General features: G+C 43.7%; 1 protein-coding gene across 15 annotated transcripts in view; it reads left to right on the top strand.

Annotated features, from left to right (window-relative positions):
- Positions 1 to 13475, top strand: part of BCAS3 (BCAS3 microtubule associated cell migration factor) — a 301052-nt gene that overhangs the window by 189558 nt on the left and 98019 nt on the right. The gene's annotated exons all lie outside the window — the stretch shown is intronic.

Below are 13475 nucleotides of genomic sequence, written 5' to 3'. Positions count from 1 at the left end.
TCGCAGCGACCACTGAAGTATTTGTTGAAGAAATGAAGATTGTCTGGCAGCTTTTTTGCTCAGAAATAGTCATTTGGCTTTTAATGAAAAATATACTTTGGGACTCTTGCAGTGTAATAGCACACGTACTAAAATCAGACTACTTTGAAGGTTTTAGTAACGTAAAGGATTAACAGAGGAATTGTAAGAAGAAAAACTAATACAAGTATTAATAAGCTGCTTGATTTCCTTCTGTAGTTTCTAACTTCAGACTTCTGACTTTTCTCTCTTAACTCTTGTCTTTCTGAAGAGCGCTTGCAAAGACCAGATACCACAGGTTAATTTTAGAGGGGGAAACTTGAGCCAAGCTCTACCTGCAAAGCAGTGAGCTCAGCAGAAAAGCTCAGCAGGGAGAAAGAAAACAATTTAAAGGGCGAGCAGCGACATTTCCTCTGAAAGTTGCTGTTTGGATTCTCTCTTGACAAAGTTAATTTTAAGTTTTTCACGTTTCAATTCTGTGAATCAAACTTCAGAGACTGCAGAGCTGGCTGGGGCTGAGGGAGTCTAAGTAGGACAAGAAGTTGAGGGCAGTGGGTGGTGAAAAGAGTGAGGGATGTATTTCCATCAAACGTTGAAGCTGCCATTAGGCCATCTGCATTGAAGCATATCTCTGCTTACAAAATAACAAGTCAGATAAGCTTCTGTAATATTTATTGTCTGTAAATCTTAGTAGCCATATGAGAAATGCTGTTTGAGCATGGCAGTATTCCATGGCAGTATTGCTGGAAACCCTCACAAGCAGCAGTAGTTTGAACAAATATTGAAACTCATTGGTGTAAATTTGGTTACTTTCAGTGTTGAATAGAAGCAGAGAGCAAGGTGAGAGAAAATGTAAAGTATTTCAAACACTATTGAGTGAAGTAACTGGTGGAAGTATTGGTAACATCCAGGAGATGTGCTTGAATAATTCCAGGTCCAGAATCCAAGTCAAATAAATACCTTTCTCTGGACTCAGTCTGCCTTGCAGAGTGTGTGTGTGGGGAGAGGGAGGGAGGTGATGGGGGTAGACAAGGAGGGGCAGTGGTAATTGTTATCCCTTATAACTGGTGCTTAGAAGAACGAGCTGGCAACGCTGCTTTTCTGTCTGCGGGGAAGCTGTACTGGGCTAAGGATGCACGCTTCGTGCTCTGGTGAAAAGAGGAGCACCCACCTGTAACAACAGGGCCTTGTGAATTTCTGGACTCTGACAGTTCCTTCTGAAGCATTTATCTGTTCAGTTTTAGCTGCACTGGTAACAAATAAATTCTGCACTGTTTGTGCAGTGTGGATTGGAACAGGCTGCTGAGTGTTTCAGTGATGGTACAGGCACAAATGTCCCATGCAGAAGAGGAAGGAGGGGTTGTGCATTAAACAGGAGGTGGCAACGTAATAACAAGAGCTTTCCTTTGAACTTTTGGTAATTAAATGGTAAACGTATTGTCTGTTAATTAACATCTCTGGTTCTTGGAGTACCACTCGAGCACATTGCATGGATTAAGGGAGGTAAATTTTAACTTATGTACCGGCAGTTTAAAACGTATTGTTGATTTAATCTATTGAACTGCTCAGCAGAGAACAACTGACCCATATTACTGAACAGATCTTGAACATGGGATACCAAAGAAGAAGAGAAGACTGAAAAATAAACTGTACAGTAGCTGACATGCTGAAAACTTCATGTAATGAGCAAAGAAGAATCCATAAAATGGAACACTAATTCCTTTCCAGAAGATTGGCCACATGGAAATGTGCAGCACACAGAGCTGGTTAATTAATAGTCAGGGCCATCATTTCACTGTAGGATTTTCTCTTTAAGGAGTCTCTGCTTAAAACAGAGATGGGTAAAAGTGATTGAAGTTACACTACTGTGCTTAAATTCCCTTTCAAGCTTACATAATTATGAACTGACCATCCTGACTTGGGATTTTTTATTTAATTTCCTCTGGAATGAGTTTTCCCTTCCTGCTGATGCACTGGTAGATGTGGTCAGCCAGACTTCTGTGGCTGTAAATACGACGTGCCTTGCCATAAACATACATGTACGGTAGTTGCCCTCAATTTTATTCACTTGCTTTTAACTTACTTTTTCCTTACAAAGACCCAATCAGTGAAGCTTCACTCGTGGTTTCTTCTTGAGTGCTTTTCCATATTTATGCAAAGGATAGCTTTTCTTCGTAGCTACCTTTGGTTTTGAAACACAAAACCAGTGAAGATACTATGGCTTAAGGCGTTCCTTCTTGTAGGAAGGAGCCTGCATGCACCCCGGGGTTACTGATGCCCCAACACACAAATCTCTGATGCTGGAACATCTGTTTTGGCCAATTCTCACATCAAGCCTTCTGTATTCCTGGTTTTACCTGCAGTATGAAGCAAGAATGTGTTCTACTTTGGTGTGAAACTCTAATGGCGTGGTGTCGTACTGTAGCTCTTGCGTTTAACATGCCTTGATAAAATAATTTCCTGTTTGATCCCCTACCATCTGTGGCTGTATGAGTGCAGCATGGCTGTCCTGTGCCTGAAGGAGGGAGCAGTGCCGTGTAGTCAGTTGGACTGCCCAGGAGACCAAGGTTTTATCCCCCATTCTGACTCACACTGATCATAATGCAGTGCAGGAATGAGGCCATTTAAAACCTCATCGTAAACTGTGATTTAAAACGTAACATTATAATACACACTTAATATAGAATTAATTTGGAAGGCGTTTTTTTTCTTTATATCATGGCTATCCAGCATATAGGCCGCAGTCCAACAAAGCACTTACATACATGCTTAACTTCAAACATGCGAGGAGCTGGAGTCAAGTATGTGCTTAAGTACTTCCTCTGCTCTGTGCTGCCTGCCAGTGACACACCGCAGGATGTTTGATTTCCACAGTAGCAGGTGAGTCATTTATAAATCTCTCCATATTATGAAGTGATTTCATGACAACTCTTCAACTTGAAATAATAATTCCTGGGTTTTTTGGCACAAGATGAATTACTCTCCCCATACGCATACATGGGTTTGCAGTGTGTGCCCTGAAAAACGTGTAGTTTCACCTTCTGTCTGTGCCACTTCTCAGAGACACACGTTTGCTGCTTTTCTTCCCTGTGTGCGAGTGTGGGTGCACAGCTGAGCACACACTGGGATCTCCGCTCCGCTTTCACAGCTCACCTCCGCTGGGTAAAACAACTGCGGTTCTTGACGCTGTGATGGATGGATGTGTCAGCCCTGGCAGACGTCCCCAGTTTGAAATCCTGTAGATTTTTGCTGCTTCTAAAGAAAAAGTTGTTTTTAAAAAATCGAAAATCAGATCTGAAGAGGAGTAAGTGAGACAGGAGCCCGCGTGTGTGTGCGCCCTTTCACAGCTGGGGTTTTGGCAGAGTGTCATTCCCGCTGTTAAACACGGTGACCTTGCTGCCTGTGATTTACTAACTGTTTTACAAACATTTCCTCACTCTGTGAGGTTTGATATGTTCTCCATCCTCAACAGCTCAACAGAGCCGCTCCACCGCCGAGCCAAACCTGCCTTTGTTTACAGCTTTTCCGGAAATTTTCGCAGAGAAAAAAAAAACTTTCTCCTTTTCCAATGTTTTATTTTTAAGTCAACACTTTCTGTGGTTTATTTGTGCAAAGCAGCATTTGGGTACAAGGTATTGCACCGTGTCCAAGAGGGAGCTGCTGCCTTTCTAAAAATAAGGCGGGGGTCATGTGAACCAGCACAGAAAAATCTAAAGATACCAAATATTGCGGGACCTTTACATTTGGTGCTTCTTTTTTTCCATAGTATTTTGGGCCTGGATTTTTCTGAACTTTTTTTCCCACATTAGTTTCTATATTAGAACATAACGTAAAATGATGAAACACAGGAAGGAATCTTCTTTTAAACAAAATTATCAGTGTTAAAAATAACAATCTTTTTTTCCCTCGGTGTGCGTTTTTTTCTTGTAAGGACTTTATTTGGTCTTACTATTAGATGTAGCCATGGAGTCGAGCAATATTTCAGTGGCATTTTATTTACTTAGTTAGACCTTAATTTTCATACATGCTGATTTTGCCCGGTGTGCCCAGAAGTCGCCATGACTTCGTGCTGCTCTCTGGGCACTTGGAAAGCAATGCGCTTTGCAGGGAGAAACCTGACTGCTGTCTGCAGTGCTTCTTTGCATCAACTGAGTGAAAACGGAGTGCAAATTAAAATCAGAATGGGATGGGAATGTTTTTATGAAATGTTTTTGCAGTGGAGAAACGTTTCGTGGAAATGTGTTTGTTTGGAGGACAGTGTTCCTCAGGGTCAGGGTGGGATTTCTGCTGAAGGGAGGTGAGAAAGCTGTGTGCTGGTTGGGAAGGGCACACGCAGGGCTCCTCCATGCCCAGTGCTGGTGGTGCTGTACCCTCCGTTCCCTCTCTCCTTTAGAGCATACCTTCATTTAACCTACTGTTTTCTACTCAGAATGCTCCTAGTTCCAGCATAGGAGACACGTGCTGTGAAACAAGATTCCAGCATACGAAATCCCTTTCGGTGTTCTCACGCTGTGGTGTTTCAGAGTAAGGAAATAACATGAGCTGTTTTATTAAACATTTTATTGTAAACTTGTTAGGGGTGATGCAGGAGGTAAAGAAGTTTACAGAAGATGTTGTGTTGGGTGTATGGGCCGCAAAAGATGGATTATTGTACTGTGAAGGTACTTGGTGATGAGAAACCTGTGCTCAGCTGTCTGTCCTGTCAGCGTATTCCAAACCCACATCCAGCTGAATGCAGATTTTCCTATACTCTTATCTGAGTAACAAAAGTTTCCTTGGAATTCTGTATCATGGAAGTAGGTTGAAACAAAGTCTGAATGACCTGCAAAGGTCTCCATACTGCAGTAATTCCCAACAAATACAGATACTGTCAAAATACCTTGATGTGTTTGCGTTTAGGTTCTGTGAATTTATTACATATATTGCATTTTTAATCCTGTGAAATATAAGTGAATTGTAGTTATAAATCTTCCTTTTAAATGCATTAGATTATTAATGCTGTTAAAGGAAATGCCCACAAATGGAATTACTTCTGGAGGTTTTGCTTGCTTGTTTTAATCACTCAAAATCACTCATGCGTTTGCAGTGAATTTCTGTACCAGGTGCCAAGTGGAAATGACAGAAAAACAGAACATTCACCAAACTAAAGCGGCCTTTACCTACTGACAGTTATTTTGAGAACAAATTTTACATCTAGACACTGTAATTAGTAATTTAATATTTGTTACTTAATGGCAGTGTTTTAATGAAAGCTGTCGGGAAGTGTTTTTGAGCACTGTCTCTGGTTTTCTTACTTAATATGGGATGGAAAATTAAAATAAAAAAAAAGTACTGCAGAGTGCATTGCAGCAGGCAGGGGCAGAGCACGAGCACTGCCAGCTCCTGGCTGCCAGCAGCAGCAGGGCAGGCTTACATCCTGCATGGCACATTCCAACTATTTGCTGTTTTAGTTGCCTGTATAGTGGTGGTGTGAAAAATCCAAGAGTAAGTGACTGTGATGTGGGACAAAAGGACCAGGAAATGGTAGAAGTTTGTGGATTCCTGTGGTACCCACAGCCTTAGAGCATCTCTCTGTCCCATGGGCTTCTCCCGTGGCAGGTAGGTGTTCCGCACCGTTCTGGTCCCGTTTGAGGGAAGTGGAACATTAAAGTCCATTAAAGGAGCAGCATGAGGGCATAGCCCTTTGGAGACAGGCATTGGCTGCATCTTGCTTTGACCCCAGGATGCTGGTGCTGTTAGATGTCCCAGAAATGAGGAGAGCGACACAAGCAGCACGTTGGTCTTGGCTTTCGTTGGCAAAAGAAGCTGTTGGTCACTGTCTTCGTACAAAACAGATGCCTGCAAATCGGGAAATGGGGTGCAGTCCTTACCGAAGGTGTAGGGGTGGGTCTGGATGGAGGTAGGTGTGGGGAAGGGAAGACATTTGTGGCCCAGCAGCCTGGACGTGGATGGCTGCTGGCTCCAGTCGGCTCCCAGCGCTCACAGCGTGCTTGTGGTTCGAGGATATGATATAAGTAGCGTAGAGTGGTTTTGTTGCTATGGGAAAAGTGCTAAAAAAGGCTGTATCTCTTGTACAGCTCAGATCCTTTGGGTATTTAACATACAATTTCTGCTAAGGACACTCAGAATTATACCTCTGATTCTAAATTGCTTAAATGTTGAAACATATGGTCTTGTGTGCTGTTCACTAGGAAACAACTGTCTGTATCCAGGCTGCCAAATTCAAACAAGCCCGTGCTGTAGGAACGTGAGGCGGCTCGGCAGAATTTTTGAGAAGAGTTCTGACCAAAAGGCAAACCTGATGTATAGAAAAATGCTAATTAAACTGGTGCCGTATATCAGTAACAGATAATTAAATGTTAATAGCTGAGAAGTTTTTCAATTAAAAATGAACTGTTTGTGTCTTCTTGATTTCTTCTGGGGGCCAGGTTCGTGTAGCTGTCATTTGTTGATTCTCTGCTACGGTAATCATTTTAATAAAATGCAATTATCTGCATAATTAATTTCTTTGACTGCTCTGCTGTATCCTTCTTTAGCAGAGGCCAGAATGTCAAAGATCAAGTAGATTGGGGAAAATAAAAAATTCACATTGTGAAAGGATATAAAAAATACTTGGAATTTCAATGCATTGGCTTCTATTTATCTCAAATGTCAAGGGCAGTGTAAAATGTATTTTTAAAATGTGTTTTTGTATGGTTTGAGCCCATTCTTGGCGTAGTTGTGAATCTAGAGGGGCCATTGTTCTTTGAGAGAGTTTGAGGGGGTTTCTTTGTACAAAGTGACAAAAAGAAGACTTAGAGTACTGGGCTGCCATTGTTCCTGTGCGGCGCTGTAAAATTTGATTTGAAATTAGGACCTCGGGGCAAGCTCTTCAATAGCCAGTTTTTATTTTCTGCCAGCATTTTAATCACTCTTGGGCTTAAAGTGGATGACCAACATAATGCCTCTATGTTTAATAGAACAGTTCATATCTTGAAGGCCAGTTAACTGAATTCAGAGATCTGTCATCTGCCCAACATTAGTCTTTTCTGTTTCCTGTCTATTTATGAAGATAGCTCTCCATTCCAGCCAGCTCTTAAAGAAGAGCAACTCTTTCTTTTTTTTTCTCCCTGCATTTCTTCCATGTTCTGACATCTCTCAGCCCTCTCTTAAAGGAGCCGGGAGGCGATGCTGCGGTGCAGATGTGTGCAGGGCAGATGTGCACTCTGGCAGAGCAGCAGGTTGTGGAGATGCAGCACGCTGATCCCAGCAGCTGGGCAGAGCGAGGGATTTTTGCAGACACGAATGGGGATTTTTGTATCCCCATGGGATGACGGGAAGGGAAAAGTGGCATGTTGGCCTGTGCCTTCACATCTCATTGGGGTTCAGATTGCAGAGATGCCTGAATAGGGTTTGAGGAACACTGGGGAAGAAGCACTGGAGTTTTTGAAGAGCTGACGACAGGTCGTGGTGTTGTGCTCAGGAGGGACTTGCAGAAGAACGGTGCAGTTGCACGGTGCCTTACTCAGCTTGTGAGGTAGGGCGGGTTGTTGTGTTCAGGTTACCTGAACGCTGGGGATGTATTCCTGTGTATTCTGGGCAGTTTCTGCACTGTTTGCTGGGGAGGCAACAGGCTCCTGGCCTGGCTGCCAGATGCACAGCAGGCACATAGTGGAGCTCTGAATGTTGAAGGCTGTGTCAGAATCAACCTGCAGGCACGTTCACACTAAGGAGCAATTATCCTCATTCAAGAGAGAACAAGATTGGAGCTGTATTTCAGGTTTAAATAGGTTAGCAAGTAGGAGATCTTGCTGTTCTCCAGAGGAGCTACCTGTGCAGCGTTCGTTTTGCAGGCATCTCTCACCCCAAGCTCAGCAGCACACGTGGGCTGGCCCTTCACTGTAAGATAAATAACTGAATTTCAAGTTGTTTGCTGTGTTGAAAGACACACAGATTGGAATCGACGTTCATTGAGGAATTTGGTTTGTGTGCACTGAGCTTCGTGCCTGGCAGCCGGTGTCCCTGCTCTGCTGGGATTGCTGCCGTGAGTGCTAATTAGGACGGTGCTGGTACACATGATTAGGGAGTGGACTTAAACCACCAGGCTGCTTCACCTTGACCGCTAGCTAGTCAGTAAGTGCTGCTGGCTTCTGATCGCCTTTGAACTGGTCAGAGCTTACACCAGTAGCTTAAAGTAGAAGGGAGAATAGTTTTGTATCCCATTGCTAATTACGATCTGTTATACATAATGATTAATTCCTAACCAGCTTAAATTTGCTTTTAGTTTGCCAGAAATGAAACAACTTTAGACACAGATTGCAGTAATCAGAAATCGCTTCAGTCACAGTCATCTGATGCCTTTGTTGCCTTCATTTGTACTCGGTCAACAAAATCCAGCTTGTATTCAACACTTCTCCTTGGGCAGATGCGGAAGAAGAGTGGCTCACTAGGCCTGGAGAACAGTAAAAGGTTGACATTCGGCATCGTTGAGCACAGCTTTTCATTCACTTTCAAATGTAACTGCGTGGGTGGCTACACAATGTGGGAAACTCTTTTCATTGAAGAATCTGAATATTTTGTAAGGAAGTGAATAGTTGCAAATAATCTTTTCTGTGACACTGAAATAAAGAACAAATGAGCTATTCTCAGAATATACTGAAGCATTATTGTCTTCAGTCGTTTAACAGAGCTGTAGAGAAAAAATATTCCAAACTTGACAGATTCATATCCTCATCTTTTCTCCTTCATCAAGAGACTGTAGCTTGTATAGTTGATACTGGTTAAAGCAGAAGGAGCTAGAGGGCTACGTTTGCTTCAGTGCTGTATGAAAGTAAAAATTTTAAAAAATACAACCCTAGCTTTTAAATAAGGAATTCCAGGTAGAACCAAGGAGAAAAGAAGTTTGGTGGTTACTCCTTATTAAAATGGTTGAATTAAAAAAGAAATCAGTTTCTCTCTCCCAGAATCACAGAATTATTCAGGTCAGAAAAGACCTCTCAGACCCCCAACCCCAAACCATCCCACCGTGCCCACTGAGCACAGCCCTCAGTGCCACACATCCCCAGCTGGAACAGCTCTGGGAATGGGGACCCCCCCACAACCTGGGCAGCTGTGCCACTGCATCACCGCTCTTCCTGAGAAGAAATTGTTCCTGATATCCAACCTGAGCATCCCCTGGTGCAACTTAAGGCCATGACCTCACACCCTGCATGGCTCAGATCTTGTTTAAATAAATTATAATGAAAATATCATAGCAGGAGTTGGGACGGGCCCAGGGATGGAGCCGTGTGTGGCAGCCCTCCTGGGGGTGAGCAGGGCCGAGCCTGGGGCTGCTGGGCTGTGCCGGCCGCCTGTGGGAGAGCAGGCAGCCGTGTAACGTGACAGTGAAATGTTGCTTGCCTTCCTTCAGCGAGGTGAAGGATTTTATCCCTATTAATTAAACATGCCGCAGCCTGCGCTGCGATTCGCAGGCCTGCGCTCCTGTGTTCCTGTGGTGACGTCTGTAGTGATGCTGCAGGGACGGCGGTGTTTCCTGGAGGCGGGAGGTGCTGCAGGGGTTTCAGAGGTTCTCAGCACATACGGCGTTGTTCCCCTGCAGAGAGAGCTTGGGGCACGGGGGCTGAGGGCACCCGAGTGGGTCTGCATCACCCGAATGGAGCGCCGTTACCTTTATCCATCTCCCGGTGTATTTCTTCCCAACCTGCTCCAGGGCCTGATTTAATTTTCTTTTTATGTGAACTCAGAGATTCAGCTTCATGAGAATGATTGCGGAGATTTGCATATGGCCCGTTGATTTCTTTATCCTTCAGGGTTTTCTTACCGAGCACTTCAGGCCATTGCAGCTGGGGGGGACGTTTAAGAAGTCACCAAAGCAGGACGTGAAGGAGCTACCACAGAGTGCTGCGCAGAGAGGAAACCCTGTGGGAATCCTGCTGGGACAAGCAAGGGCTCTGTGGGGCTGCAGAGGAGGAACATGTCCCTGGTGAGCCCTCTGTCAGCCCTGCTGCCAGGGATGCAGTGCACAGGGAGTCAGATAGGGATCACTGAGCTCCATGAACTCAGTGCTGTCAGTACAGGCTCTTTTCTTCCTTTCCTTAATTTGAGAAAAGGAAATACAAAATGATTTTGTAGAGATTTTATTAAAAAAAAACGGTGTGTGCACTTCTTCTGAAGTACCTGCTCTGCACATCTGCAAAAGCCATCCTTGCATTGCACATTCACCCTTCTATTTGTTTGTAGCTTCTACTTCAAAACCCAGTCTGCAAGTTTTAGGAGGTTAATATTGCATAGACCATTTTAACCATCATTTTAAACTTGTTTTCTTATTAAAAGAAAAGACTTCTGGCTTTTTCCACAATATTAGATCTATCATATCAGAGTACTTTATTGAATATTTTATTGACCGTCTGCTTGCCCTATGCTAACCTGCCTGACATCCAAAGTTTCCTTCTCTCTGGAGATGCGATGTCAGCTCTCATTAAGCAGCTGAGCGTGAATTTTCTCTTCATATTTCCTGTGGATAAAGCTCATCCCAGCAGGCAGGCGCTGGGCCCTGCTGCAGTCGGGGCGTGCAGCTCCGCAGCCCGGCGGCGCGGGGAGGATTTAAGGTGGTCTCGGCAGGGGTGTGCTGTGCAGCCAGAGTGCTTTCCCTTTGGGGCTGACATCAGCACGCCGTATAATTTTGCTTTACACAAATGTAAAGGTATTGAAGAGGAAAATTTCTTCCCCTGGCAAGATAATTACTTGACTTCTCATAGAAGGAAAGCTTGAAGCAAAGGCTAAGAGGAGAGTACATCTTTCGCTTAAAGTAGGCAATCTACCCAAGAACATGGGTTTGATTTACCGAGCGTTTACAGTTACAAGTGCATTTTAATTGTCTCAGTTCATTTCCCAAAATTTGATGTCTGTTGTTAATATTTCATTCCAGTTTCTGTATAGCTTCCTGTTTAAATTTTTAATTCCCCTTTTTCTTTTTAAAAACCACAGAACTGCGTTCCGTCAGCCCGTGGTGTTGGGATCACACCATCACCTCGCTCACAGCCTGCTCCCATTGCCAGCACGTCTCCGAGCCCTGCGCCCAGCCTGGCCTCACTGCCTCCCAGTAACATGACCACGGCTTTTGCTGTGCTGTGTGGTATTTATTAAATCAGTTTAATGTGAGGCAGATAGAAATGTTTCATAGTTCAGTAGGTGGTTGACAGTTTCATTATATGCGCTCCTTGGCATGTAATGAGTTTTTGGCAGGCTAATTATGGTGTCTTTTAGCAAGCACTCCAAAGAAAGGGAAGAAGGAGTTTTCTTCAGAAGCCATCAAATATCTTAGGCCACTTTTTTCATGGAGGGTGATTTCAAAAGCTGCCATTTTTGAACAGACTCTTAAAATTATTATTAAATGCGTTTTCCTGAAAGACATAGGAATTCAGAGCAGAGCCTAACAGAGGGCAGAACAGCAACTTCACCTGAGCTGTGCTGTTGTGGCACGGCTCTGGGAAGGAACACCAATTTGGAAGAACAGATTGCTGCTTTGTGGGCTGTTTTCATTGTTGTGGAGCTGAAGAGATGAACCCAGTTGGTTCAGATATCGCTGTGACTCTGCCATACGACAGATCTGCATTCACAGCAATGTGTCTCTAGCACAGAATGAAATAAGAAAGGGAGGAAATTTAATGTTGCTCTGTGGTTATGGAGGTCTGTGCAGTGCAGTCCTCATGCCACGCGCTGGTTGAGCACCTTTGGGGTGTTCATGCCTTTCTTTTCTTCAAACTTGGTGTCAAATGTTGAAAGTCAATTTATTTTGCTATTACTTCTCACTAATGATACTAAAAACTTTTTTAAAAGCTTTCCTAATTAATGATCTTCTTGCTCACAAACAAAAACTATATTGTCTTCGTGAAGGGTCTGAGTATTTTAAAACAACGGGCTGCTGGAAGGTTTTATTGCCTCATGAATTTAGGGTCAACACACCTATTATTTGCCAGAGTTAATTTGTGCCGGGTTATTGACTGTCTGGGTTGTAAGGGATATGCGACTCTTGTAAAAGTTACACTCATCTCAAGTTGTTGTCATTCTCTTCTTTGTGCTCTGGTTGCACGGTGCCCCAATGTTTAGCTCATACAAGAAGAGAAAAGGTTGTGCAAAGGCAGGTATTTAACTTCAGGCTCAGGAGACATGGGAAAATAAGGCTGTCGTGACTCTGAATTGTTCTTCAGTTATCTTTACGTGAGGAGGAGGAAAATACACCTTTCTAAAGTCATAAAGGCCTGTGAGAATGTACAGGATGCTTAAGATTCGCAGAAGTGCCTCATTAGGCTTTTCAGATGTTCTCCCTGAACTCAGCTCTGTCTACCAAGGGGGGTAAGGCCAGCTGCAGGAGTTCAGCAGCACTGAGGTAGTGCAGCCAACACAGACTCCCTATGGGGAAATTGAAGAGCGGAGTTGCATGTATAACTCTTTGTAAATCAAGGTGAAAATACACCCCTTGGATCTCCAAACTGGCAACACAACACATAGTAAAACCAGCAGCTGGTTTTAAAGATTTCGTAAGAACTCATCCCTTCTGTGTTTGCAATTGAAAAGTGAATTACAGTCCTGTTGAATTATTATTTCTTCCTTTTTCCAAGTGTCTGCTTTTTTCACAAATGAATGTGAGCCACGTGTCCTTGTGGGGTGAAAGGCTGGCCTTCAGGCACACAATGGCAAGCTGCAGTCTCTTGCTGTGTCATGCTGTCCAGGTTGCAGTGGATGAGCAGGTCCTCAGCAGAATGCACATTTGCCCCAGTAAGGCATGGCCTGCAGTGTGGGGATCAGAAGAAACGCTGCAGTGCTGCAGGGTGCACTGGGCAGTGGTGCGGTTCTGGGGAGGAAATTGAGAGAGTGGTGAGCTTGGTCATCCTGTCCTTTGGTTGCCTGGTTGGATTTTTATGCCCAATATATTATTACCACTTTGAGTGAAGGTAATGCGTTTCTAGAAATATCCTTTGCCTCCATCTGGGCTGGTAGAAATAATTTAAAATTATTCCTATGTATGCAGGATCTGTATGCAAATCTGGAGTACGCTTGGCAGAAACTCGTTCTTTGAGACAGCGAGTACTGGCTCTTCATGTTACAAAGCAGACGGATATTCTGACCTCTGAGCAGGACTGCTGAACAGATGATGGTCTGATTCTTTGCTTCATTTCCAGCGAGCTCTGTCTTTTGGCTCTCTGCGGTGAATATTTATTGCATAAAGAGGGGGAAGCATCTGATCCTGGTTTAAGATGATCGGTCTCGGAGTTTCACCAAGTTCCATCGCAATTCTGAGGACTAAGGAGCTAAAGCATCCAAGATTATCTTGCGTTTAGCTGGGATGCACATGAGTTCTGTCATGGTTGCTTTATAAATAGCTACACCAATCTTTCCCAAATTATTATTACTCATTTTTCGTGGGTGTAGAGCTTTTAAAACTGGAAAACTGAAAGCTGGCTGTGTTTGTTTTCTCA

This window comes from Meleagris gallopavo, chromosome 21, assembly GCF_905368555.1.
Source record: "Meleagris gallopavo chromosome 21, MGAL_WU_HG_1.1, whole genome shotgun sequence".
In the NCBI taxonomy this organism is placed as follows: Eukaryota; Metazoa; Chordata; class Aves; order Galliformes; family Phasianidae; genus Meleagris; species Meleagris gallopavo.
The sequence above is the reverse complement of the archived record's forward strand: the minus strand, read 5'-3'. Positions and strand labels throughout refer to the sequence as shown.